Source organism: Podarcis pityusensis (assembly GCF_964106645.2).
Source record: "Podarcis pityusensis genome assembly, chromosome: 11".
In the NCBI taxonomy this organism is placed as follows: Eukaryota; Metazoa; Chordata; class Lepidosauria; order Squamata; family Lacertidae; genus Podarcis; species Podarcis pityusensis.
The window spans coordinates 49061243-49088672 of NC_138036.1; the positions used below are offsets into that span (position 1 = coordinate 49061243).

The window sequence follows — 27430 nt, forward strand, 5'->3', positions numbered from 1 at the left end:
CAGACTCTAAGGGGAATCTAGTCCAACCCCCTGCAATGCAATGGTTAGAGCAGGATAGTCAATATAATGCCTTCCATATGTTCTTGAACTGCAAGTTGCATTTGGCAGGAATGGCTAGGAATGATGGGAATTGTAGTTCACCAACATATGGAAAGTACCATGTTGGCTACCCCTGGGTTACAGTGTTGGATTAGGGCTGTGCTCACTGAGTTATTTTGGTCCATACTCACCCCATACCCTCCAACATTTCATTGATGAAAATAGAGACGTCCTATTCCATGCCTTCCAACCTTTCTCTGATGAAAATCCTAAGGAAAAGCAGGACATTCCAGGATTAAATCAGAAACCAGAATGGCTTCTGTAAATCTGGGACTGTCCCTGGAAAATAGGGACCCTCTCTTCCAGCCTAGGGTTTTCAGAAATATAAGAAACTGAAGTTCTAAGTATTATTCAACCTTCCCCATCTGAAGTTTTGCTTTGTTGCATAATTTGGGATAGTAGGTGATTTTTCAGATCAATTCACTTGAATGCTTGCTATCTCTCTAGCTTGTCACACCATTTCTAGGCTAAAGCTCTCGGTATGTATAATTTCTTTTCATAAAAGCACTTTCAGAAATACATTCCACTCCTTTTAAGCTAGTGCACCTTTCCACCTTCTATTTCCAGCTACCAAAAAAACCCCACACATTAAGAGAGAAAACAAAAGTTATTTTGAAAAATATTGCTACTCCTAAGTCACATACTGAGAATTTGAAGACTGGTGGAATTCTAAGGACATCAAAGGCTAGTTCTCTTTCTAGGCTAGTTTTCTCAAGCTTGGTGCCTTCCAAATGTTTTGGACTACAGGTCCCATCAACCATGCTGCCTCTGGCTGCTGGGAGTTGTATTTGAAACCATCTGGAGAGCCTCAGGAGAAGGAAGACTGCCCCAGAAGCACAACCAGCACTGCTCACCCAGCTTCCATTTTGCTTCAACAGAGGCTATGCAAGAGAATGGTGCCCTGTTTTGCTTTCTCCCTAATTCTTCAAATGAACCAGAAGCGACTTCATGTAGTACCCTACAACCTTGTGTAGAAAAATCTAGACCGTTTGCTCTCACAACCTGACCTGAGATGGAGCGGTTCTTAACATTTTGGATGCATGTGCTTAAAATTCTTATTTTAGTCAGCTGATAGTCTTCATTCAAAAAATAAAAATAAAAAAATGTATCCCAAAGTCTCCAGAAAAACCTAAGCTGCATTTTCAGAGCCTTATCATTCCATTCCATTCTGCAGTTTCAATGCTCATAGGATACCAAAGCTCACCATGTTCGTAATTTTTTTACTGCCCATAAGCCATTTCAAATGGAATGAATTTAGTGGCAGGCGATTGCAGTCATTCGCCTCATAACAGAGTCTTTTAAAGACGGGTCCAATTACCCCTTATATTACTCCACTATTTCATGCAGTTACTTATCTGCTCACATGGAAAATTTCCCCCTAGCAAGCATACGTCTGTGAAGGTACTCCAACCACAGGATTCCCATAAAAGACAAAGGGACGAGCTGGATAAAGAAAGTGGCTGTGCTCCTTAGCCCTGCGCTGTTTTGTTTCTCTGAATAAAGAGTGACTTTCCTGGCACCTTGTGAGCTATTGCTGAGCTGTGCCTGAATCTTGCCTTGACGTGCTGACATTTCTGAGAAGGATAATTCTGGTTTCAAATCATTTCTTTATGGCAAATGTTGACAGGCAGGGTTGGTCCTAGAACATCAGCTTTGCATGTAAAAAGCTCCAGGTTCAGTTCCAGGTATCTTCTGCTTGAAACCCTGGAGAGGGACTGCTGGTCAGTGTACAGAATACTTAGATGGGCACTAGCAATGATTCTTCAACATCAACTTCATTGGACCGGTCATGTTGTGTGAATGCCTGATTATCGTTTTCCAAAGCAACTACTCTATTCCGAACTTAAAAATCGAAAGCATAATGCTGGTGGTCAACAAAAGAGGTTCAAAGACTCTCTCAAGGTATGTAGGATAAACATCGACAACTGGGAAACACTGGCCTGCGAGCGTTCCATTGGAGAACAGCCTTGACCAAAGGTGTCATAGGCTTTGAAGACGCTCAAACTTAAGACAAAAGGGAGAAAAGTGCTAAGAGGCAGGCACATTTGGCAAACCCTCACCATGATCAGCTCCCACCCAGATGTCCCCACTCTGGAAGGATGTGTGGATCCAGAATTGGCCTCCACGGTCACTTACAGACTCATTGTTAAAACTGTGTTTATGGAAGACAATCTTACTCGGCTACAAGTGATTGAAGAAGAAGAAGAAGATGACAACTTAGATGGATCAATGGTCTGGCTCAGTATAAGACAATTTCCTGTATCCTTGTAATATGCACGTTTATCTTTGCTGATACCTGGCAAACAGGAGTGCTGCTGAATTCCGTTCTGGTAAAACCTTATGGGAAATAGATGGGCTGGAGACAAGAGAAGACATTTGACCCGTAGGTGTAGGCACAGGGCGCAGGTTTCTTGGCAGCCTGGTCCATACCCTCCAAGTGTCCCTATATTCCAGGGACAACCCTGGAATTACAGAAGCCATCCCGGTTTCTGATTTGATCCCGGAATGTCCCGCTTCTCCTTTTTCCTCCCCTCCATGTCTCGGAGAACAATTAAAAATGGGGTTTGTGTGTAGGTGTAAAAATGGAGTTTATACTGAAAATAAAATACCTGCACCAAATGAAGTCGAAGCTACAAACATGAGCCTGACCAAACTGCGGGAGGCAGTGGAAGACAGAAGTGCCTGGCGTGCTCTGGTCCATGGGGTCACGAAGAGTCGGACACGACTAAACGACTAAACAACAACAACACCAAATGAAAGAAATGGTGAGGTGGGCATATGAAGCCCTTCCCATAATTTTGAAGGAAGAGGTCACCAATCCACTTTGTTATGATGGTGATGGTGATACCCTGCCTTTTCTCGACAGGGACTCAAGACAGCTTATCACTAAAGGAATATTTCATTCCATTTATCAGTGGAAGATGTTGCACACGGTCCCTTCCCTCACACATTTTTTCTTTGCAATAATCCTGTGAGGTAGGTTCAGCAGAGAGGTTGCCATTGGCCCACAGTGACTAATGTATAATTGTCTATGAGATATACATATATTCAGTGAGATCAAATGCGGAAGAGGTTTCCTGATGTAGAATAGAACGTCCCTATTTTCATCGGAGAAATGTACATAGCTGAACTAAAAGCTGATGCTATGTAAAAGCTGATGTTGTGGAAGTTGGGTGTTTTTTTGGGGGGGGGAATGCTCACTGCTATTATGATTATTTCTAATTATTTCTCATACATTTCCTGCATTGTTTTACTTACTAACCACTTAATATGCCGTGAATCACTTACAGAACAATTTTCGGGGAAAGTGGCACTCGAATAAACAGACGGTGATGATCTCAGGCAGGAAAGCATTAAGGGTGGCGTTCAACTATGTTTTACTTGGAGTAAACCATTGGAATTAATGAACATGACTTAACTTTGGTCCATTCATTTCAACAAGCCCAGTCCGAGTAAAACCTAGCTGAAAATCACCCGAAGAATATTGGTTTAACTGCAAACATAATTCCTTTTATTAAACATTAACCATGTGCTCCCATAGGGGAAATATCCAAGCAGCCTTGAGGAAAAAATGAAAATCCTGGCTATTAACATTTTTATTGCCCTATTAACAAACCGCCTTAAAAAATCCCAACTGCAGACAATGGGCTTGGTGTTATAGAAGGGCCAATGCCCTTCCACCACTTAATTCTGCAGCTCTGTTTTGAATGCAAAGCTCCGTCTTGCGCTGCCCATTAACAAAGCCATTTTTCTTCCAGCTGTTAAGGGTTAGATGTGCAACATCCATTAAGAGAGCTACTTGATGGCATGACTGGCAAGGATGCTGCAAAAGGAGAAAGATCATCGCAGGCCCGGAAAATTAATGCATCCTTCACAACAGAGCTCCCACCATCCATTATTACCAAACATTGATTAAGCATCAGTGTGATCAGCAGAACCAAATATTTTTTATTGCTAACATAGGAAGATGTCATGTCCAGCGTTTAGGGCTGGGTTAGGGAAGGGAGAGCATTACACTAGCAAACACATCACAAGGAACCAGTGGCGTGACATTAGCATCCAACCTTAGGGCAGATGTTGGCGGGTCCCAATGAGTGTGCGTGTGTAAATAAAGCACCTACCTCTTTATTTCTTCCAGCTGAACATAGGGTGGATTTTGAACTACAGTGGTACCTCGGGTTAAGTACTTAATTCGTTCCAGAGGTCTGTACTTAACCTGACACTGTTCTTAACCTGAAGCACCACTTTAGCTAATGGAGCCTCCTGCTGCCACCACGCCTCCGGAGAATGATTTCTGTTCTCATCCTGAAGCAAAGTTCTTAACCTGAGGTAATATTTCTGGGTTAGCGGCGTGTGTAACCTGAAGCGTATGTAACCTGAAGCGTATGTAACCCGAAGTACCACTGTACTGCTAATCTCAGAAAAACTGAAGCTTTGAGCTGCAATTTGGAAGCGGGAGAAACACACAGGAAGACTGCCAAACAGTGGAGGTTAAACCAACCCATTTCCAGCCCCAGGAGAAGCAAGCAAGCGTTTGCACGACACACCTATACACACTGCAGGTGTCGCAATACACAGTTTGGAAAGCTCAGCCTTAAATGAAGTCTGGACTCAGCATCACAGGGGAGCAACTGGTGACCTTCAAGAGAGACAAGGCAACACGGGTGACCCCAGTCCCCTCACGCCAAGTTTTGAGTAGCAGCAGAAGAAATCCTTACATTTTTAACATTATGAAGTTTCTCTGCAGAAACACACAATCAAAACCTATGTTTTCTACCTCCTGACTCCTGGACTGGACACCTCTGGTTTGTGACATTTAAGCCAGAATTCAAAAAGATGTCACAAAGGAGGGCAGGTCACTGTTACCTTGACAACCCACCTACCTGGACACTGCTCCTCAGTCTTCAAAGTTCTTCAGAACTTTGAGGCACCTGATACATATTGTTGAAACATCTCTGTTCATATTCGTATCTCCATTTCAGTTTATCCTGATTTCTAAGAGAACCACCCCAATCTCCTTTTAAATACAATATGAAATGCATGTTGATAACACAGCATTAGGCAATCTTCTTTACAAGCAGGAGGACTCAGGTTCAATCTCAAACATCTCCAGGTAGGGACAGTGCTTTTTTTCTTTAAAAAATGTTTAGGGGTACTCTCTTTTAGACTCAAGAAAACCAACATTTTATAGTTCAAATCGGGGGAAATAAATACAGTAAATGGACCAAAGATTTACAAAATGTTTAGGGGTATGCGTACCCCCAGAAAAAAGCACTGCATACAGGAAAGGCCTGTTTGGGGTAGAGGAAGGGTGGAGCTTTCTAAATGTAAAGTTTACAATATACAAAGGAAATGTGCAGAAAAGGGAGCGTCTTTTGACTTGTCTCACTTTTAACCAGCAGGGAAGATTTACCATGGCTCTGCAGTCACAATGGTTTGGGGGAGGGATAAGTAAGTAGAAAGAAGACCACACAGAGGAAAGTGAATCCATTTTACTTACCTGCAATCAACTTTAAAGCACAAAAGCCCCTGGATCTGTTTGTCTGCAATTTGACGCGTTTGTTATTCAGGAGCACCTCTCGTGTGTCTCCAGTTTTCAAGCCACAAAACACTATGGGTGATTAAGCGATTCCTTTTTTTCACACCTCCCAAACTGCAAAGCCTGTTCTTGCAGGAAAAGCATCACAGCCATTCTTCTGAAATTTGGCAGGGATGCCTTTGCTGCAAATTTCATCCGGTTCTCCCCTCCAATGAACAAGTTTGAGGCAACTCCTTTTTCTACAAAGAAACAAAATGTCCAGCCCTCCAGCCCCCTAGATGGATTTGCTTGTAATTTGGCAGTCTTAATCCACTCTGAGGGGCGGCTGCTATGCCTACAAATGTCATCCACTTCTAGAAAAGAAGGAAACAACAATAATAATAATAAAAATAATAATACGGCCACTTTTTATTCCCTCTAATACTGAATGGTGAGAAACAGAGCTTTGTTTTTTAGCTAAACCGCTTCAGACCAGAAATAAAAGTATAATTGGATGGTTCAGAAAAAGACTCAGAATAGATCAGACTGCTTCCTAAAATGAGAGACAGATCTGAACCCAATCCTGTGGTCAGTGCACAATCAAATAAAATAGAAAGTTTTAATCTTATGGCGTATGAGGGTGGGAGCAGAGGGCAGGATCTGAGTGCATAATATATTAGGAGAAGTTGACTGGGGGCAATCGTCATGTAGGCAGAATATTAATTAGGAGGAATACAGTAATTTAAGAAGACTTAATTTAGAGGAGGTTTGGGGATAAGGTCTGCGCCACACAGCGGGACTTACTTCTGAGACACCATGCATAGGATCAGTTTTTGCCTGCTGAGATGGAGGAGATATTTGAGTGCTTCATATTTGAAGCATGTAAAGGACCCGAAGTAAAACCATTAAGTTAATTGTCTAAGATTTTTAAATATATACAGTCGTACCTTGGATCCCAAATAGCTTGCAAGTCGAACATTTTGGCACCCGAAAGCCGCAAATCTGGAAGTGAGTATTCTGGTTTGCGAACGTACTTTGGAACCCGAAGGTCCAACAGGGGTTCTGTGGCCTCCGATTGGCTGCAGGAGCTTCCTGCAGCCAATTGGAAGCCGCTCCTTGGTTTTCAAATGTTTTGGTAAAGGTAAAGGACCCCTGGACAGTTAAGTCCAGTCAAAGGTGACTATGGGGCTGCGGTTTTCAGGAGGAGGGGGCCACCGTTTGTCTGCAGACAGCTTTCCGGGTCATGTGGCCAGCATGACTAAACCGCTTCTGGTGCAACGGGACACCATGATGGAAACCAGGGCGCATGGAAATGCCATTTACCTTCCCACCACAGTGGTACCAGTTTATCTACTTGCGCTGGTATGCTTTCAAACTGCTAGTTTGGCAGGAGCTGGGACCAAGCAATGGGAGTTCACCCTGTCTCAGAGATTCGAACTGCCAACCTTCTGATCAGCAAGCCCAAGAAGCTCAGTGGTTTAGACCACAGCACCACCCGTGTCTCCTGAGTCAGCAGTAGCTTCACACCTTCCCTTAGGAAATATGCAAAACCTGTGGGAGAAAAAGTGACTGCAACATCTCCCAGGTGGGACAGAAAATAATGGCATAGCATCAATTTCCAGACTGCAGCCTTGTATCCCCTTTGCATCTTAATCACCTCAACTGTTTCTTCCGTTTGCCCAAGTTTAATTTTAGGTGACTAATCTCAAGTATTTGTCCAGGGATTTCCCCACCTCTAAACAGTGTTATCAACAACTGAGATAAGCTTTGCAAGAACTGAAGATCAAAAAAGCACTCTTTGGAAGAGTTCCTTTCAAAACCGAGCTGGTGCATGAGAGGTTGCTTGCAATACATTTTAGGGAGATTTGAACATGACACATGATGTCTACAGCAGATTGTTGCAGTGTATCAGAGGAGAGTGCAAAATATGGTTTGGAGCTCAACATCAAAAAAACGAAGATCATGGCCACTGGTCCCATCACCTCCTGGCAAATAGAAGGGGAAGAAATGGAGGCAGTGAGAGATTTTACTTTCTTGGGCTCCATGATCACTGCAGATGGTGACAGCAGTCACGAAATTAAAAGACGCCTGCTTCTTGGGAGAAAAGGAATGACAAACCTAGACAGCATCTTAAAAAGCAGAGACATCACCTTGCCAACAAAGGTCCGTATAGTAAAAGCTATGGTTTTCCCAGTAGTGATGTATGGAAGTGAGAGCTGGACCATAAAGAAGGCTGATCACCGAAGAATTGATGCTTTTGAATTATGGTGCTGGAGGAGACTCTTGAGAGTCCCATGGACTGCAAGAAGATTAAACCTATCCATTCTTAAGGAAATCAGCCCTGAGTGCTCACTGGAAGGACAGATCCTGAAGCTGAGACTCCAATACTTTGGCCACTTCATGAGAAGAGAAGACTCCCTGGAAAAGACCCTGATGTTGGGAAAGATGGAGGGCACAAGGAGAAGGGGACGACAGAGGACGAGATGGTTGGATAGTGTTCTTGAAGCTACCAGCATGAGTTTGACCAAACTGCAGGAGGCAGTGGAAGACAGAAGTGCCTGCCGTGCTCTGGTCCATGGGGTCACGAAGAGTCGAACACGACTAAACAACAACAATCCTACCCCTCTAACAGGAATGGTCCTAGTCAAGATTCCAGCTGGTCAGGTCCTCCTCCAGACTATGATAACCAATGAAGACGTTGGGATGTATTTCAAAGTAAACATGCTCAGACTTGCCCTGAAAGACTAGAGAATCACAATGGATTTTAAGGGAACTGACCAATTAGAAAGAGAGACTTTGTTTCCCATAACGTACACACAAAGTTCACCAGCGCTCTAGTCAAATGCATTTCGGAGATTTTCAAAACCAAGGTGGAGTCTACACACAGATAAAAAAACGTTCTGAAAATGCTTTGTTTTAAAAGCGTTTTTAAAAATACATTGAATTTTCCATGAGGCTCACCATCGCCATCTAGTGTCACATTGTATATTGCACTAAAAACACACTTAAAATGTTTTATTTGCAGCCGTATAGTTGAGTCCCAAGTGAAAATCTGAAGAACAGATTGTACCAGAGGCAAATGGAGGAGGCATGTAGAGATTAGGAGTGATTATTCCTTTTCTTCAGCCTAAGAAGTCAAGCAAATCATTTGCTATGTAAAGACATTAATCTTGCACCGTCCAATTCCAGCCCCTCTCTATATTGGGAAAGCATTCACAGTAAAGTTGGACATATTTGGACTGAGTAAATGAACCAAGGAGAGATTGTATCATCTCCACGATACTGGAACCTAAGTAAGGGGGATGCAGTGGATATTTAGCAACTGTATCTGAATGCTTCAGCCAGTGATATAATGCTTAACATATCAAGAAGAATCATAGGCAAACATAATTCAATTACCCAATTAGAATTTGAGTAATTTCCCTAAGGTCAGGATACAGAATAATTACCTTTTACCAAACCTTTGCCTAGGTTTATATTTTAAATATAGCACAAAACCCAGGAGAAGCTTGTACAGTCGTACCTTGGAAGTCAAATGGAATCCGTTCCGGAAGTCCATTTGACTTACAAAATGTCTGAAAACCAAATCATGGCTTCTGATTGGCTGCAGGAAGCTCCTGCAGCCAATCAGAAGCTGCGGAAGCCCCATCAGATGTTTGGGTTCCAAAAGAACTTTCCCAAACTGGAACAATCACTTCTGGGTTTGTGGCATTTGGGAGCCAAACCGTCCGAATTCCAGGGCATTCGGGATACAAGGTACGACTGTGGTTCCGTTGAATGAATCCTGGCTTGCCATTGAGCTAGAGCATAGAAGACAACACAGAAATAATACCTAATAGTGTGTGTGTGTGTGTGTGTGTGTAGGGGGGCAGGGATTGTATACAGACCTCTTCTTCCGTATTGATTTAAAAATCAACAAATTGATTATTTTATTGAATTAAGATGCAATTATCACACACAAACACACACACCAACGAAAGTGCTTTTAAGGATCAGGAAGGAAGCAAACAAACAGGCTTGTCTGTTTCGTTAACTGAAAGATTGTTTGTTTGCTTGCTTGCTTTTTGCAAAATACTATTCTTTGCCTATATTTCAAATTTTGAAATATAAAGCATATAGCCGAATTAGAACCACATCCATAATGGGCACCTACAAATTAGCATGTCAAAGACCTACGCATCACTACTGTGGGAAATTCAGGTTTAAAGAATATACTGGCACCTATTTCACCTGAACGTCAACAACACTGCTCAAAGCTATAGTGCAAAATGTAGAAAGCTTCCTTAGGGCAGAACTATGTGGGAAACAAGGATGCATGGAACAAGACTCAGAATCACTTCCACCAGAGTAGGGGTAGCTAACAGGATGCTCTCCAGATGTTGACTACAGACTCATCCTTTCTAACCATTGATCCTGGCGGTTGGGGCGGATGGGAGCTGCAATCTGGAAGACACGTAGTCAGCTTGGTCTGCTCTAAGGAAGAGAAGTTTTAGAAATGAGTAATTTTGAGTAGAGAAGCTCTGATTACAACAACAGACCCTCCAAGTGTCCCTATTTTCCAGGGACATCCCTGATTTAGAGAAGCCATCCCAGTTTCTGATTTGATCCTGGAATGTCCCACTTTTCCTTTGTTGTTGTTGTTGTTTAGTCGTTTCTGACTCTTCGTGACCCCATGGACCAGAGCACGGCAGGCACTTCTGTCTTCCACTGCCTCCTGCAGTTTCGCCAACTCATGCTGGTAGCTTCAAGAACACTATCCAACCATCTCGTCCTCTGTCGTCCCCTTCTCCTTGTGCCCTCCTCCATCTTTCCCAACATGAGGGTCTTTTCCAGGGAGTCTTCTCTTCTCATGAGGTTCCCAAAGTATTGGAGCCTCAGCTTCACGATCTGTCCTTCCAGTGAGAACTCAGGGCTGATTTCCTTCAGAATGGATAGGTTTGATCTTCTTGCAGTCCATGGGACTCTTAAGAGTCTCCTCCAGCACCATAATTCAAAAGCATCAATTCTTCGGTGATCAGCTTTCTTTATGGTCCAGCTCTCACTTCCATACATCACTACTGGGAAAACCATGGCTTTTACTATACGGACCTTTGTTGGCAAGGTGATGTCTCTGCTTTTTAAGATGCTGTCTAGGTTTGTCATTGCTTTTCTCCCAAGAAGCAGGCGTCTTTTAATTTCGTGGCTGCTGTCACCATCTGCAGTGATAATGGAGCCCAAGAAAGTAAAATCTCTCACTGCCTCCATTTCTTCCCCTTCTATTTGCCAGGAGGTGATGGGACCAATGGCCATGATCTTTGTTTTTTTGATGTTGAGCTTCAGACCATATTTTGCGCTCTCCTCTTTCACCCTCAATAAAAGGTTCATTAATTCTTCCTCACTTTCTGCCATCAAGGTTGTGTCATCTGCCTATCTGAGGTTGTTGATATTTCTTCCGGCAATCTTAATTCCGGCTAGGGATTCATCCAGCCCAGCCTTTCGCTTGATGAGTTCTGCATATAAGTTAAATAAGCAGGGAGACAATTTCCTTAGGATGTCCCTATTTTCATTGGAGAAATGTTGGAGGACATGGAGTTATCTGACCTCCAAGCCGTCTGAAGGCAATCCTAGATTCAGGTAGGAAGCCGTGTTGGTCTGAGGTAGTAGATATCTATCTATCTATCTATCTATCTATCTATCTATCTATCTGGTCCAGTAGCACCTTAGAGACCAACTAAGTTTGTTCAAGGTATGAGCTTTCGTGTGTTTTATTTATTTTATTTATATATGAAGGCAATCCTGTATAGAGAAGTGTTTTTTAAAAAATGTTTAACGTTTTATTGTGTTTTTATATATGTTGGAAGCTGCCCAAAGTGTCTGGGGCAACCCAGTCAGATGTGTGGGGTATAAACAGTAAATTTATTCAGTGGCGTAGCGTTGGTTGTCAGCACCCGGGGCAAGGCAAGTAATTTGCACCCCCTAACCCGTGGATTTGCGCCCCCTAACCCTAACCCCCAGAAGTTGCGCCCGGTGCGGCCGGCCCCCCCTGCACCCCCCACGCTACGCCATTGAATTTATTATTATGGTATGGGACGTCCTTATTTTCATCGGAGAAATGTTGGAGGGTATGCAACAATAATACAAACAACATGAGCTATTGTGTTATTTGTATTTTTAAAATATATTTTACATAGCCTATATGGCTGTAGGTTTTAAAAGAGATCTAGGACTTCACTTAATTTTCAGCTCCTCAGGCTTGCTCTTTCATGCATAACCTGCAACATTTATTTTTTTAAAAACAAAAACAGAAGGAGAGGATCATTTGGCCTAATCTTCAGGTAGGAAAATGTATTGTGCTGGCACTGTCAGCCGCCAACAATTAACCACAGTAGGAGGAGATTTTAATAAGATTTTAATTTCAATTGATTAGTGGGTGACATTAATCAACTAAAGTGTGCAACTTTCCACGTGGGTTTTCTTTTCATCACCATGCAGACATGCATACATCTTTCCATACATTTTATTAGCAAGCAAAATTGCTGCGAAAATTAGCTTATGGGTTACAGGCATACCTCTCTTTCTTTTAAGCTCCCCGCTTTTGCAATCGAGCCGCTGAGCCAGCATATATGGTAGTGACTTATATGAAGTACATGCAGCTGCGTGACCCAAATGCCATCCTCTGAAGTGTATACTCGGGCCACGGAACGGATCTCTGCTGAGCTGGTATTTTGCCTAATCCATTGCAACTGCCCCAGAAGCTACTGAAATGTCATGGTGATAATGAAGCGCCTTGCCTTTGTAGACCTCCATTCTCAAATTAACCTGAATTGACTTTCAATATGCAAAAGAGCAGGAGCTTGTCCTTAAAAGCATCGCAAAAGGACTTAGCATTCCAGTAAGTGTTGTATGCTGCTAAGAAGGCACAAGTCCCTTTGTTTCGTGGTCCATTCAGCCTGGGTTTCGGAGAGAGTCAAAGCAGTCTTTCTGATCCTGCAGACCGCAAGAAAACCAACCACATTCATCAATCACATCCTTGCTTTACTTGTGTCACTTTCCTGAGTGAAGAATCGCAGCTTCCTGCAGTCCCTGCCGGCCACGTGTTTGCAAAAGAGCAGTAGCTTCAGCAACAGCTGATTCAACATTTGCACCACCTAGATGATCCCAAACAGCGTGATGAAGACAGACAGAAGCAGCTGGAAGAAGCAGCCCCAAGCTCTGAGTGGTCAGCAGTGTTCAGATGACTGCTTTCTTTCTGCTCAGCTCCGGAAAGGATTCTTGTAAACTGAGATAAAAGTAAAAGATGGTGGGATTTTCCCTGGAGTCAGCATAGGATCTATTTATTCATTTTAAACTTCAATTCCTATAGAGTAATTGCCATGGTGAACTTGTTCACTAGGCAAAAAGGATCTCCAGGCACAGTTCTGAGCAAGGTTAGGCTTCTAATTCTGGGAATTTGCTGGCAAAAGTGTAGGAGTTTAAGTAACTTCAAGGTCCAGAGAGAGTTTTCTATGGCGTGCAACAGATACCCAACTAGAAGAAATACTGGGTTTTTATCAAAAGGCAATCACATTGTGTCTGCACTTCAGCCCAACAAATCTCTGCAGGAGCTTTTGAGAAACAGTGAGATTTCTTGTCAACACCTGAATCCTTATTTGCAACCAATGGAAAACCAATGTTACTAGAGAACAAAGAACGGTTGAGGAAGGGTGAGACAGCAAGCAATATTGAAAACAAACCTAGGTACATAAGGCACCAGCAAACCATGGTTTCAGACTGTGGTTTGTTGTCAAGCCATTGTTATGTGTGAACCTTGTCCAGCAATTTAGGATGATGCCATAGTTTAAAAAACCATGGTTTAATATTATGTGTGACCTAGGAAGAGCAGCCAGCATTTGTTGACCCCAGGACAACTCAAGAGTTTTGTTTTGATTTTTTAAAGAGCAGAAACTATGTTGATGCCTTTGTGATATTGTGTCATCTTTTGACACTCTGCTAAGACCGTGTTCATGGAAGACAATCTTATTCAGCTACAAGTGATCGCCAATGAAGAAGATTGTGATGGAGGGCCAAGAATTAATCTTTGAATATACTAACTAAATTCACCAGCAAACTTCATCAATTTTGGCAAATTCTCCTGTGCTAATCTGGTGCAATTCTTATTAGACGTTGTCAGGGAACTGCCATCAGAGCTGGAGGCAGAGGGAAGGCTCCAGAGGGATGCCGGAGAGGGTCCCAGTAGGGAGAGAGGCAGCCCGTCCGCTGGGGAAGGAAATCAGCGTAACACCAGTGGAGAAAGGGGGCAGATGGGGGAATCGGAGAGGAGGCTCCAAGACTCTTCGCCGGAGACCAGCAGAGAGAGTACGGGTCCTCCGCTGCCCACACCCTCCCTGCGCAGAAAGCTTCCGCGCAGGGAGACTAGGCGGAGACTAGGTGTCAAGGAACTTTTGTGCTGGAAGAAGTTCAAGAAACCCCCACTGACGGATTTTGCCAGCGACTGAGACAGCCATGAAGCTAGAGGCTGTCCGGTCAGAAAGGGTTCAACCAGGTAACCTAGCCAGGAGTGGAGGCAACTTACGCACGAGCAACCCCTAAACCCATTACATAGAATCATAGAATCATAGAATCATAGAGTTGGAAGAGACCACAAGGGCCATCGAGTCCAACCCCCTGCCAAGCAGGAAACACCATCAGAGCACTCCTGACATATGGTTGTCAAGCCTCTGCTTAAAGACCTCCAAAGAAGGAGACTCCACCACACTCCTTGGCAGCAAATTCCACTGTCGAACAGCTCTTACTGTCAGGAAGTTCTTCCTAATGTTTAGGTGGAATCTTCTTTCTTGTAGTTTGGATCCATTGCTCCGTGTCCGCTTCTCTGGAGCAGCAGAAAACAACCTTTCTCCCTCCTCTATGTGACATCCTTTTATATATTTGAACATGGCTATCATATCACCCCTTAACCTCCTCTTCTCCAGGCTAAACATGCCCAGCTCCCTTAGCCGTTCCTCATAAGGCATCGTTTCCAGGCCTTTGACCATTTTGGTTGCCCTCCTCTGGACACGTTCCAGTTTGTCAGTGTCCTTCTTGAACTGTGGTGCCCAGAACTGGACACAGTACTCCAGGTGAGGTCTGACCAGAGCAGAATACAGTGGCACTATTACTTCCCTTGATCTAGATGCTATACTCCTATTGATGCAGCCCAGAATTGCATTGGCTTTTTTAGCTGCCGCGTCACACTGTTGGCTCATGTCAAGTTTGTGGTCAACCAAGACTCCTAGATCCTTTTCACATGTACTGCTCTCAAGCCAGGTGTCACCCATCTTGTATTTGTGCCTCTCATTTTTTTTGCCCAAGTGCAATACTTTACATTTCTCCCTGTTAAAATTCATCTTGTTTGTTTTGGCCCAGTTCTCTAATCTGTCAAGGTCATTTTGAAGTGTGATCCTGTCCTCTGGGGTGTTAGCCACCCCTCCCAGTTTGGTGTCATCTGCAAATTTGATCAGGATGCCCTTGAGTCCATCATCCAAGTCGTTGATAAAGATGTTGAATAAGACCGGGCCCAAGACAGAACCCTGTGGCACCCCACTAGTCACTCTTCTCCAGGATGAAGAGGAACCATTGATGAGCACCCTTTGGGTTCGGTCAGTCAGCCAGTTACAAATCCACTGAGTGGTAGTATAGTCAAGACCGCATTTTACCAGCTTCTTTACAAGAATATCATGGGGCACCTTGTCAAATGCCTTGCTGAAATCAAGGTAGGCTACATCCACTGCGTTCCCTTCATCTACCAGGTTTGTAATTCTGTCAAAAAACGAGATCAGGTTAGTCTGACATGACTTCTTTTTCAGAAATCCATGCTGACTATTGGTGATCACAGCATTCCTTTCTAGGTGCTCACAGACTGTTTGCTTAATGATCTGCTCCAGAATCTTCCCTGGTATTGATGTCAGACTGACTGGGCGGTAATTATTTGGGTCCTCTCTTTTCCCCTTTTTGAAAATAGGGACAACATTTGCCCTCCTCCAGTCTGCCGGGACGTCGCCTGTTCTCCAGGAATTCTCAAAGATGACTGCCAGTGGTTCTGAGATCACATCTGCCAGTTCTTTTAATACTCTTGGATGCAGTTCATCTGGCCCTGGAGACTTGAATACATCTAGACTAGCCAAGTATTCTTGTACTATCTCCTTAGTTATTCTGGGCTGTGTTTCCTCTGCTGAATCATTTGCTCCAAATTCTTCAGGTCGGGCATTGTTTTCTTTATCGGAGAAGACTGAGGCAAAGAAGGCATTGAGGAGTTCAGCCCTTTCTGTGTCCCCTGTTTGCATTTCACCATCTTCTCCTCTGAGTGACCCCACTGTTTCTTTGTTCTTCCTTTTGCTGCGAACATACCCATAAAAGCCTTTTTTGTTGCTTTTAACCTCTCTAGCAAGCCTGAGTTCATTCTGTGCTTTAGCTTTTCTGACTTTGTGTCTACATGTGCTGGCTATTTGTTTGAATTCCTCTTTGGTGGTTTCCCCCCTTTTCCATTTTTTGTACACATCCTTTTTAAATCTTAACTCAGTTAAAAGTTCTTTAGATAGCCACCCTGGCTTCTTTAGGCACCTTCCATGTTTCCGTCTCATTGGTATTGCCTGACTTTGTGCTTTTACTATCTCCCTCTTAACAAACTCCCAGCCATCATGAACTCCCTTTCCTTTTAGTATTACTGTCCATGGGATCTCACCCAGCACTTCCCTAAGTTTTATGAAGTCGGCTTTCTTAAAGTCAAGAAATTGAGTCCTAGTATGCTTGGCTGCTCCTTTCCGCTGTATAGTAAACTTCAGAAGAGCATGATCACTCGCGCCTAATGATCCTTCCACTTCTACCCCACTAACCAGGTCATCAACATTGGTTAGGACCAGATCTAAAATGGCTGTTCCTCTTGTTGCTTCTCCCACTTTCTGGACAATGAAGTTGTCTGCAAGGCCAGTGAGGAATCTGTTTGACCTTATGCTCTTGGCTGAGTTTGACATCCAACAAATATCCGGGTAATTGAAGTCCCCCATTACTACTATCTCCCTTCTTTTTGCATGCTTGGCCATCTGTTCCAGGAAGGCATCATCTATGTCCTCGGTTTGGCTTGGGGATCTATAGTAAACTCCCACAATGAGGTCACTGTTATTCTTCTCTCCCTTAATTTTGACCCAAATGCTCTCACTTTGGCTTTGAGGTTCTAAATCTTGGATCTCTTCACAGGTATACACATCCCTGACATATAACGCCACTCCTCCTCCTTTCTTGTCTGGTCTGTTTCTCTGAAATAGATTGTATCCCCCCATTATTACATTCCAATCGTGGGACTTATCCCACCAGGTTTCAGTGATGCCTATTATGTCATATTTAGTTTGCTGTACCAAGAGCTCAAGCTCATCTTGTTTATTTCCCATGCTTTGCGCATTAGTGTACAGACATTGAAGTCCATTAATCATTCCCCCGTGTCTCTTATTTAAGGATTTTTTCCTCCCACCACTAGGTCTGCGTGCTGTTTGCTCCATTTGGTCTATGACATTTGGATGATCATCTTCATCAATTGATAGACTCCTACCTTCAGGAGCACTGTCTCCCTCCCCCACATTAGTCAGTTTAAAGCCCTCCTGATGAGGTTTCTGAGATTTTTGGCAAAAACATTTCTCCCAACCGTTGTGAGGTGCAGCCCATCGCTTGCCAGAAGTCCATCTTCAAGAAACTGCAGTCCGTGATCTAAGAATCCAAACCGTTCCTGTTTACACCATTTGCGAAGCCAGCTGTTCACTTCCACTATTTTTCCCTCTCTCCCTGGGCCACGTCGTTCAACTGGGAGGACAGATGAGATGACAATTTGTGCATTTAATTGCTTCAATTTCCTGCCCAGAGCCTCGTAGTCTTTTTTGATCTTCTGGAGGCTATTGCTTGCAGTGTCATTGGTTCCCACATGAACCAAGAGGAGGGGGTATTTGTCAGTGGGTTTTATGATTCCTTGCAGTCGTTCAGTTACATCTTGGATCTTAGCCCCGGGGAGACAGCACACTTCCCGAGACATCTTGTCAGGCCCACAGATCACTGCTTCTGTTCCCCTCAGTAGGGAATCCCCTATCACCACTACACGCCTCCTCTTAGGTTTGGTCGGGGTTCTTCCGTGAGCTGTCCGTTCCAAGGTCGCCTGCACATTCCCTGAGGACTGACTTTGCTGCTCGTCTTCATATACCTGATCGACTGTAATGAGGGAGAGATCCTCAAATGGAGTCTGCTCTTCGTCTTCCATGCTAGGGGAGAGGACCTCAAAGCGATTGTGTATTTCTAAACAATCAGAGCGAACCCTGGGCCTCCTACTTCTTTGAGTCACGTTTCTCCATATATCTGGCTCTTACAGAACGTCTTACAGACGTTCTTTGAAATGAAAGTAAAGGCATGGTCATAAGAATTCTCCCATAATATGTCAGTTCGGGGGGGGGGGGTTTAGATACTCTAAGGATTATGAACACTTTAAATGGTGGGTCTTGAATGGCGAAGCAAAAGAATCATCTGCAGCTTCATTATTTCAACAGTGAAACAAAGAACGTTTGAAACCATTAACAAACACATTAGTGTCTTAAAGGAAAATGACTGTTCAGTCTTCAGTTCTGATCCTGAATGCTAATTACATCCAAGAATAATTGCTTGGATAATCATCAAAGTTGTTTTTTTCACAACATATAATGAGTTTAGGTATGCTCACATTTTTTTTTTGCCTGAGTATTTTTTGCAAAAATATTGAAGCAACTTGAGCCAAAAGAAAATGAACACGTGCCATGACATCCCATACAAATTTGCTCAGAAGTAAGTCCTGTCACCTTCAGTGGATACAAGGCTGCAGCCAAAAAATAGACGTTGTTTTTTAAACATGAGTGCTCAATAAATGGAGGCAAACTTTGCAAAAAAAAAAAATCACAGCTTTGACACTTGGTTATATAACTTTTTACATAAACAAATCTCTTTAATTTCAGTTCCTTCCCCCTTTCAGTTCTTGAATCTTTTTCCAAAGCATGTTCTGGAAAAACCACCAACAAGCAAGGTTAATTTCCTTACTGCCAGTGCAGAATACCCAATAGAAGTTTCCTTAAAAAAACAGGATAGTTTGAAGAACTGTTTTAGTCATTTAACAGCATATCACACTTTCCCCCAACCTCGTGCTCTCCAGGTGTGTTGGTCTATAATTCCCATTATCCTCAGCCAGCACAACCAATGGGGAGGGACAAACATCTGACCAGCACCAAACTGGAGAAGGCTGGGATACTATTTCAAGACTATCTATTGATTTCCAAGTCTCTCCAAGTGGTATTTTCAGGAGCATAAATTGGAAAAAACCAACCCAAAAAACTACAGTGGTACCTCTAGTTACGAACTTAATTCGTTCCGGAGGTCCGTTCTTAAGCTGAAACTGTTCTTAACCTGAAGACCACTTTAGCTAATGGGGTCTCCCGCTGCCGCCGTGCCGCCGGAGCACAATTTTTGTTCTCATCCTGAAGCAAAGTTCTTAACCCAAGGTAATATTTCTGGGTTAGTGGAGTCTGTAACCTGAAGCGTATGTAACCTGAAGCGTCTGCAACCCGAGGTACCACTGTATAGGGATTAGAGGAGAAAAATGGAACATGCCTCCTGGTTGTGATAATAACCTCCATTTTAAAACTGCTGTTTTGGTTGCCCATTCATTTCCAAACCCAATTCAGGGTTTAATTCATTGTTATCAGCCACTTTGGGAGTTGGAATCATCATGCTATAGCTACAATGATTCAACTTTATTAAAAAAAATTAGTATAGAGTAGTTCATTGGATGAATGGTAAAAACTGGATAGGGTACATTTCTTACGTCAGCCGGCTAACTTCCTGCCATGACCTCCTTGCTCATGTTGCATCATTCTCACCTGCCCTGCACTGCTGCCATCTTGAGGATTACTGCCTATGCGCTCGCAGCACTTTCTCATAAGATGCCCTCACCCAATTTTACCTGGTGGCCTGCTCTCAATGCAGCCCTCCCAAGTTTTCAACCCCTGCAAGTGTCCCTATTTTCTAGGAGAAGTCCCAGAGTTACAGAAGCCATCCCGGTTTCTGATTTGATCCCAGAATGTCCCCGTTTTCCTTAGGACGCCCCTATTTTCATCAGAGGAACGTTGGAGGGTATGGAGTTATGCAACCCCCAAGCCAAGGAGATAACTATGTAACCTTTAGAAGACATGTGAAGGCAGCCCTGTATAGGGAAGTGTTTTCAGGTTTAATGTTTTATTATGTTTTTATAAATGTTGGAAGCTGCCCAGAGTGGCTGGGGCAGCCCAGTCAGATGGGCTGAGTATGATGATGATGGAATAGGACATCCTTATTTTCATTGGAAAAATGTCGGAGGGTATGACTTTCATTCCTCAGGCTTTACCTGAGGTTCTCTGGATTCTTAGGAGAGGCTTTAGAGAGTGAACAGGGTCTCCACTGGGGAGGAAGTAGCAGGAAATTCCCCCTGCACAATCATCCACGTGCCACATTGGATATTGATCGTTATGTACTACAACTTCTTGCCATTAAGCAAATCTCTTAACCATGTATACTGGTACCTCGGAAGTTGAACGGAATCCATTCCGGAAGTCCGTTTGACTTCCAAAACATTTGGAAATCAAGGCACGGCTTCCGATTGGCTGCAGGAAGCTCCTGCAGCCAATCAGAAGCCGTGAAAGCCACGTTGGACATTTGGGTTCCAAAGAATGTTCACAAACTGGAACACTTACTTACAGGTTTGCGGCCTTTGGGAGCCAAGACGTTTAACTCGCATGGTGTTTGGGATCCAAGGTATGACTGTACAGTGGTACCTCGGGTTACAAACACCTCGGGTTACAAAGATTTTGGGTTACAGACTCCACTAACCCAGAAGTAGTACCTCGGGTTAAGAACTTTGCCCCAGGATGAGAACAGAAATCGTGCGGTGGCAGCGGGAGGCCCCATTATCTAAAGTGGTTAAGAACGGTTTCAGGTTAAGAACGGACCTCCAGAACAAATTAAGTTCTTAACCAGAGGTACGACTGTACTGCAAAGCCGCGAAGACATTTACTAAGCCTTATTCTACAGACACAAAGTCAGGACTCCACATTTGAAGTTTGGATCGACATTCTGACTTTTTTAAAAATGAGAACTTGGCACCCTGAGATCCTAAGCTTTGTTCATCACTTGGTTTTATATTAAAATGCATATCAAGTGATAGAGCAGATGTGTTGAATGTCAGTAAATGACTGCCAGATAAACTCGGCAAATTGTAAAAACAGAATAAACCAACACTGCATTAGCCTTGGCTTGGCAGAGATTCCTCTTGTCTCTGGCTTGAGTGAAAACATTTGTCATGAAGCCAATAGCACTGATCAAGCAACTGAAACCAGAAAGGATAATATAAGTGGGTGAAGGTGGAGGCGATACAACTGGCCTGAAAATATCGTTGGCATCAGTACAGGATCCTCATCTGCAATTCCAAAGGTCCTCAGTAGGACTGGTTAAGCTTTTCATATACTGCAGTAGCATTAGGTAGCCTCTCTTGCAGAACAGCTCAGACAGCACTGACAGCTTCTTCTATAATTGGCCATTCCTTTCCTTGTATTGCATTATCATAGCTTTATTTGAGATGTTCTCCACAGAGACAATGGCTTGGATCCAGACTGCTTAAGAGCTGAACCCTGTTCACAGAATGTCCCCACTTGCAGAAGCGGCGAGGCCCTCACAGCCCCCTCGACTCTCCAAAAAATCTACTCTAGAGACTCGCCAGAGCAGTATGGAAGGAAAGGAGAATTGGCAAAAATTGCCTCGCTATTCTGCCAGTAGGAGCCTTCATGGTCTCTTAATGGAATCCAAGCCCATTCATAGAGAGGAAACGTTCTTAGAATGCGGGAAAGCAAGAGTTTCCTTACTGGATCCAAAAGCAACTTCCTTCCAGCGACAAATAGCTGATTGCATCGGGGCCAACTTGAACAAAATACAGTGGTACCTTGGATCTCAAATGCCTTTGGTACTCAAACGTCAGAACCCGGAAGTAAGTGTTCCGGTTTGCAAACGTTTTTCAGAAGCCAAACGTCCAATGCGGCTGTTGGCTATAGTTTCCGGGGCACCTGTACCAATCAGAAGCTGTGCCTTGATTTTAAAACATTTTGGATGTCAAATGGACTTCCGTAACGGATTAAGTTTGGCGCTTTTGTTTTTGCTATTTATTTTGCACTCTTGTTTTTGAGGCTTTTTTGGTTAATTTGTTTTTGTGACTGTGTGGAACCCAGTTAAGCTACTGATTGATTGATTGATTGATTGATTGTGCAACTGCGGAAATGGATAAAAGCCCCCCATCCAAAGAATGACGATCATCAGTGCAGGTATGGAATTTTTTTTTTTTTAAAATCATCATCTACAATACTGTCTTATTTATAGTACAGTACATTGATGACACGGGTGGCGCTGTGGGTTAAACCACAGAGCCTAGGACTTGCTGATCAGAAGGTCGGCAGTTTGAATCCCTGTGATGGGGTGAGCTCCCGTTGTTCAGTCCCAGCTTGTGCCAACCTAGTGGCGGTTCGAAAGCACGTCAAAGTACAAGTAGATAAATAAGTAGATAAATAGGTACCGCTCTGGCGGTAAGGTAAACGGCGCTTCTGTGCGCTGCTCTGGTTCGCCAGAAGTGGCTTAATCATGCTGGCCACATGATCCGGAAGCTGTCTGCAGACAAACGCTGGCTCCCTCGGCCAATAAAGCGAGATGAGCGCCACAACCCCAGAGTCGGTCACGACTGCACCTAATAGTCAGGGGCCCCTTTACCTTTACCTTTACATTGATGATTGCTTTCATTTTATGGATCAATGGTCTTGTTAGATAGTAAAATTCATGTTAAATTGCTGTTTTAGGGGTTGTTTTCAAAAGTCTGGAAGGGATTAATCCATTTTGCATTACTTTCTGTGGGAAAGCGTGCCTCAGTTTTGGAACGCTTTGGTTTTGGAACAAACTTCTGGAACCGATTACGTTTGAGAACCAAGGTACCCCTGAATGGGGGGGGGGGCACACCACACTTCTCCCCCCTCCTCGCACTTCTGCAGCGCACACCTTCTGACCCTGCTTGCGACCGGGCACAAGCCTCCCCTTTCCCCCCTTTTTTTGCCTCTTGCCCCCCCGCATGCCTGCAACAAATTTCTGCCTGCACACCCACCTCCCACACCCTGCCGCTTGCCCCCATGCCCACCCACCACCTACCTCTCCTACTGACCTCTCCAGCTGCCCCGGCTCAGATGTGCTTGGAAATGGTGCCAAAAGTTGGTAGGCAAGTCGGGAAAAGATGGTGGTGTGTGGCTGGGGGGGGGGGCAGGGAGGTGTCTGCCCAAGGGAGGGAAGAAGGCACTAACTTGCAGGAAATGTTTTTTTGGGGAGCTCCCCTAAATACTCTACTGGGGGGGTTGAAGAGACCAGGGCCCCATAGATTTGGAGCCTATGGCAGCTTGGGGGGGGGGGGAGAAGGGAGTTAGTGAGCTCTATGACCCTAACAAAAGAGTTGAACTTTTTCTCTACCAATCTAGACAGCCCCCTCTAAAGAGAACCCCAAACAATCAGTTGTTACCACAAACCACACAAACAAACACACAAACTTAGTGTAATGCGCAGTTTAGCGCTCTCGACCCTTGCACCAAATTAGTTTCCTTCAAGCCACATGGTGACCAAATATTTGCTCTGCAAACACTAACAGTTCCAGGGAAAGTATTTGTTAAGCCCAAAGTGGGGGGAGGGGAGGGTGGAATTGGGTAAAAGGAGTCCTTAAGCGCTTATCCAAAGCTTCCCAAACTCATCAGATTTCCTTCATCCAGTGATTTCTAAAATTTGTGTTGTAAAAGAGAAAAATGACTTGCCTAGGCCCACAATTAAAGGATAACTGTTGGCTTTGCCCCTGTTCAAGCTCAAGACTTGCGAATCCAACACCATGATCTAAGCAGGCGCCATCTTTGAAATGGCTAGGATGGAACTGGTTTCGAATGCTCCAGATACAGAACTGCCCACCCTCTAAAAGAGGGCCCATCTCTGCAAAGGTCTCTTCTTTGAACTCTCCTCCTTCAAAATAAACAGGAACACCAAAAAGAGTAACTTATTTACTCATATATGTATACTTTCCAGGTGTAAAAGTCAAATGCATGACTGGATTTTAAGTTCAGGGAGGAAAAGAAATGTTATGTCACAGAGGTCTTGCATCACCTCAGTTAACAGAAGTTCAGAGTGTCACGATGACCCTTTTACATCAACCTCAACTGACTTCAGACGCTACAGAGTCCAAATTTAGCTTGAATTATGACAAGGGGGTGGGGGACAAAAGGGGATCTGAAATCCAAAGTGTTTCAAAATCCCCTGGCAAAATTCAGGGAGAAGAACAAAATTTGTGAGAGCGAGATCCCACTGCTATTCTTCCAACAGCTGCTGACTCCTCATCCTCCCACCGCCCCCAAAAATCCAAAGAACACAGCTATGTGGTGACATAATATCACTGTGATGTGATATTGGGGGAAAGATAGCAGCAGCCAGCCGGCAACAGAAAGCAACAGTTTCATTCCCCCACCCATAATCATCAAAATGTTCCCCATGTCACCACCTGCAAATGGGGCAGTAAGACATTGGGAAGGCAATTTCGGCTTGGTCCTGATTTTCATAAAACCTGAGAAGGGTCTTCCTTTTTTTTTCCTCCCCCCCCCCCCCCCAGTTTTAAAAAATGCTTTATTGCAGTATGGTAAAATATCAGTAGGGGCGCGAGTGGCGCTGTGGGTTAAACCACAGAGCTTAGGACTGGCCGATCAGAAGGTCACGGTTCGAATCCCCGCGACAGGGTGAGCTCCCGTTGCTCGGTCCCTGCTCTGGCGGGAAGGTAAACGGCATTTCCATGCGCTGCTTTGGTTCGCCAGAAGCGGCTTAGTCATGCTGACCAAATGACCCGGAAGCTGCACGCCGGCTCCCTCGGCCAATAAAGTGAGATGAGAGCCGCAACCCCAGAGTCGGTCACAACTGGATCTAATGGTCAGGGGTCCCTTTACCTTTACCTTTAAAATATCAGTAAGGTATAATTTCCTTAACAGGAGGGTTTCAAGTGACGGTGACTATCATATTGACAAACTTTATTCAAATCTCTTTTTTTCATTATAAAAAAATCCCTAATATATGTCCCACCATGGGCCATTTCATTAGTTGATTGTGAATATGTGAATACCGATATAAAAAATATCACCACCATTGGCTGAGAGCCAGGCCGCATATTATGGTTATCTTGAAGGTGTAATCTTATCACAAGGGGCTTGGTACTGCATTTAATGGTCTGCCTTCTCTCATATGTACTTTCTCAACAGTTAATATAATTTTTTAAGACCTTTATGCGGGTTCCCGCTTTTCAGAAGTTAGGTGAGTGGCTTCTTTGTTTTGTCACCCAGATTTCAGAATTCTTTCAGAATTTTTGGTGCTGTCATAATTGTCACCATGGTATCAACATCAGTTTATGCTGGTTTATACTGTGTACAATACCTTAATCAAGGTTAAAACCTTTTTTTTATACTGAACTGTTTGTTTTGTGCTACAGTGGTACCACTATTTTCGAACGTAATCTGTTTCGGAGGACTGTTTGTGTTCTGAAATGTTTGAAAACTGAAGCATTTACTTCCGGAAGCATTTACTTGCAAAAAACTCAATACGGGAACCGTGTTTAATGTTCGACTTCCGAAAAGCATTTGAAAACCAAAGCATTTATTTCCGGGTTTTCAGCGTTCGAAAACTGAAACATTCGACTTCCAAGATGTTCGAAAACAAAGGTACCACTGTATCCTTTTTAATGTCTGATATAAGTCGCCACCACATATTTTCACAATAAGAAGTCAGTGGGGAGGGGGATTGAAAATACGTGAAAGAACACCTGGCAATTTTTTTATGCTGCCCTGCCAGGTTTTTTAGGTTAATTTCTCAGCATGTTTTCTGTGATAGTTAAGATTATTTATCTCAGCTGCCTTAACTTTGGTTTCCATTTCTTTTCTTTTGTGTGTACCAAACGGTGTATTTTGTCTTGTACAGATGATTATACAGATTAATAGGCAGAACAAAACAAAAAAGGTGATTTCTACAGTCATCGTTGCCGATTCAGCATCAGTAGGCAGATCAACAAACGAAGGCTAGAGAGGAGGGGGACCTGTTCCCTTTCATAATTCCTAATTGCATTGCCTTCCCACGGTCCGAAAAAGGTCAGTGGACGTGGTAAAATTGACCAGATGGAAATCAACAAATAGCCTTCGTTACAATCAATTTCGCTAGCGAGAGAGAGGAAAAAGGGAGACGGAATGAAAATACTTTCCAATAGCAAGGCAGTTGCTGAGAAGGGTAGCCATACACAAAACACAATGGTTGTAATATTAGTCACATCATCTGAACAGCACGTAGGGGAAAAGACAGTGAGAAAACAAGTGCGGATCTGCTCTAATTCACAGACTACTCTTGTGGGATTTCTTTCTTCTTCTATAACGGTGCCACAAGCAGAAGATGGAGATGAAGAAGCAGTCACCTGTCATATCCCATGGTGGATCCAGCTTTTGACTGAGCAGTGCTAACCATTCTTTTGAAGTGCTTGTAGTGATGTTTGCTATATCAGCGGCTCTACTTGTAGCAGATAGATCAGATAACCACTTGCTCGCCTCTGTCTTTCCTTCTTCAATGACAGGAAAATAAAAAAAGCTACCACCCAAGCAACAAAGAAAAAGATTTATAGTAATACGGAGTCACTTTTCTTCCAGCTAGACAACTAAGTGGCTGTTATGATCTAACCCATATTAGCCTGTGACAAATTAGAAATGGAATATTCCAAATACCCTACTACAATGACTAAAACTGGAAGAACTCTCTCAGTTTCTGTGGCATTAAGGACACAGGACTCCACATTCTTGTGGTAGCATATTTACGATGTAACAATTCTGAAATATTTTAGAACTAATTGATTCTAAAATATTTTAAGACTTAACCAGTGGGTAATAAGTGGCTTCTTCTGTCATTAAATACTACTCTTACTGATCCAGAGCAGAACTCCGACATATAGTTACCAGAGTAAAAACCTAAACACATTGCAGGATTCCCCAAAAATAGACCAGAGGCAATTAATATTTAATCCAGCAGAGCTTTACTGCTACTGAAGGCAAATGAGCATAATGGTCACAAATCCAATACAATCAGGATTGGCCCTATCCATAAGAAATCCAGTTGCAGCAGACTTAACTTAAACTTAAAATAACTTATAATAAGTCTAAAACCTTAACACTAAGCATACTATATACAGAACACCACACCAGAAGGAAAGAGCGATAGAAAGTAAACCCTGGCTCCTTCTGGCCTGATTATTATAGTCAGCATGATCTTGACAGAAAGAGATAACAGAGCCAGTTTAAGCCAGCTGTACTCAGCTTCTCTGAAGCAATAACCCAAACAACATGAACCTTCTGCTTGTTTCTTTCACACAGAGAAGCTTTCAGAACCCTCTTGAATTAATTAGAATAGGAAAGATCTCCACACATCAGATCAATACTTTCAGCACTAGGAAATGCAAACCGACATCTTCTTTAATTTATTATGAATATAAAAACATAAGAAGAACCTGATGGATCAGCCCAGTGGCCCCTCTAATCCAACATCCTGTCCCCACAGTGGCCAACCAGAAGCCCATGGGAAGCCCATAAGCAGGACCTGAGCACAAGAGCAATCTCACTTCCAGTGTTTTCCAGCAACTGGTACCCAGAAGCATACTGCTTCCAGCCCTAAAAGCATAGCCATCATGCCTAGCAG

The 27430-nt window shown here is 43.5% G+C and overlaps 1 protein-coding gene and 1 long non-coding RNA gene across 4 annotated transcripts in view; one reads left to right on the forward strand and one right to left on the reverse strand.

Moving 5' to 3' along the window:
• The window catches only part of MARCHF3 (membrane associated ring-CH-type finger 3), a 165282-nt gene that overhangs the window by 94445 nt on the left and 43407 nt on the right, over positions 1 to 27430 (reverse strand). The window contains exon 2 of one of the 3 annotated variants that reach the window (XM_080973179.1): positions 231 to 308. The exons of 1 other annotated variant lie outside the window; for it this stretch is intronic. The gene's annotated coding sequence lies outside the window, so the exon portion shown is untranslated. Of the gene's footprint in view, positions 1 to 230; positions 309 to 5599; positions 5619 to 27430 lie in introns of those variants that run through there. One more of the 3 variants, XM_080973180.1, reaches the window with a different exon arrangement.
• On the forward strand, positions 4776 to 27195 carry LOC308458537. The gene is made up of 3 exons (XR_013977533.1): positions 4776 to 5212; positions 24967 to 25018; positions 25679 to 27195. It is a non-coding gene; the product is annotated as an uncharacterized lncRNA (long non-coding RNA).